A 2159-nucleotide genomic window follows, 5' to 3' on the forward strand; every position below is an offset into this window, starting at 1 on the left:
CAGTGATCCACTCGGTATTCAGTAATGTATGATGAGCAGGTGCTTTGTGCCAGGCGGGTGCTGTGCTGGCCACTGGGCGTATGACGTGTTGGTAAATAAAACAGACATGGTCCCTTCTGTCGTGGAGACTGCAGCTCAGGGGAGAAGACAGACGGTATACACACAAGAACAATACAAATGCTGCATTTGTTCATGCTTCGGGGCCCTTTGCTTGATTTTGCCTTCTTGATGTTGCTCTTTATTCTAATATTTTTGTCATTAAGTGTCAGCTTAAATATAAGCTCCTCACTCTCCTTGCTACAGAGTCACTGTAATACCTCCCACCGATACTTTTTTCCTTTTCCGTTATGGTTTATCGCAGGATATTGAGTGTAGTTCCCTGTGCTGTACAGTAGGCCTCTATCCAATTTTCTCATAGGTGTGTGTGTTAGTCGCTCAGTCATGCCCGACTCTGCGACCCCCATGGACTGCAGCCCACCAGGCTCCCCTGTCCATGAGATTTTCCAGACAAGGATACTAGAGCGGGTTTCCATTTCCTTCTCCAGGGGATCTTCCCAACCCAGGGATTGAACCCAGGTCTCCTGCACTGCAGGCAGATTCTTTACCGACTGAGCTGCAAGGGAAGCCCTTAGAGAACTTAAGAAAAGTTGTTTATCCATTCTCTACATAATAGTTTTCATCAGCTAATCCCAAACTCCCAAACCATCCCTCCCCCACCACCCCTCCTTGGCAACCACAAATCTATTCCCTATGTTTGTTATGTTTCTCTTTCATAAATAAGCTCATTTGTTTCATATTTTAAATTTCACATATAAGTGATATCATATGATATGTGTCTTTGTCTGGCTTACTTCACTTGGTGTGATCATCTCTGATGCTGCTGCTGCTATTGCTAAGTCGCTTCAGTTGTGTCTGACTCTGTGCGACCCCATGGACCGCAGCCTACCAGGCTTCTCCATCCATGGGATTCTCCAGGCAAGAACACTGGAGTGGGTTGCCAGGCCCATCCATATTGCTGCAAGTGACATTCTTTTGTTCTCTTTTATGGCTGATTAATGTTCCATTGTATAGATATACCACATCTTCTTTATCCATTCAGCTGCCGATGGACACTTAGGTTGCTTCTGTATCTTGGCTGTTGTGGATAGCATTGCTATGAACACAGAGCTGCGTGTATCTTTTCACATCAGGATTCTGTCCAGCACATCCCTTTGATTTTGTTCTCTGAGTAGCACTCACTGTTATCAGATATTTTCTTGTGTATTTTTTAATGATTATTATCTCTCTCTCACCCACAGGAGCTCAACTTCAAAAGGACGATCTTGTGTCTCTCGTTCACTGCCACATCTGGGGTCCTAAAGCACTGCCCTGCGTGTAACAGATGCTCAGGAAACTTGAATGACTACAAGAAGAGGCAATGACATGAAATTGGCACCTCACCTTTCTATCACATAAAAAAAGATTTTATTTTTATCATGTGCAAATTAGCTGGTGATTTTACTTACTCCTCCTCACTCAAAAAATTGCACTGACGTGATAAAAGGACAATTACATCTTCTGTTCCTCACGAAAAATCTAAGGACATCAGAGAGGACTGACATGACTCCAGTTGGATACAACCCGAGTAAACTTTAGTCAGGGGTGTTTCTTAACCTGGGTTACTGTGTAATATCCAGTTGGCATTTGGAAATCTTAAAACTAGTGCACAGACCCATATTACAGTTGTCACAATTCCGGGTGGGCATGATTGACTTGAGGAGCTCCAGCTGACACCCTAAAACTCATTATCAAGCATTTCAGAGCCTTTGTTCATCCAGCCGTCCTGGTGTGGAACAGGCACTGTGCTGAGCATGGCTGTCCAAAGACACACGAGACAGTCTGGCCTCAAGGTGACCATGGGGGAGACTGAGATCACAATTAGGAGTATTATACCCTGTGATTCATGCAGTGATAAAGCTGGCAGCAGAACACGCTGGAAGGAAACCTAATATAATCTGTGACAGTCAGGGTGGGGAGCTGCCTGGAGGAGGCGTTCTTCTCGTTGAATATTAATGGATAGAGGAATGGAATGGGGGTAGCTGGGAGGAGAAGACAGCAAGGGGACGGGCAAGGGGGAGACGCGTCCTGAATACTCAGAAAATGAGAAGCTGCTGTGGGAG

Source organism: Bison bison, unplaced genomic scaffold (assembly GCF_000754665.1).
Source record: "Bison bison bison isolate TAMUID 2011002044 unplaced genomic scaffold, Bison_UMD1.0 scf7180017864374, whole genome shotgun sequence".
Classification (NCBI taxonomy): Eukaryota; Metazoa; Chordata; class Mammalia; order Artiodactyla; family Bovidae; genus Bison; species Bison bison.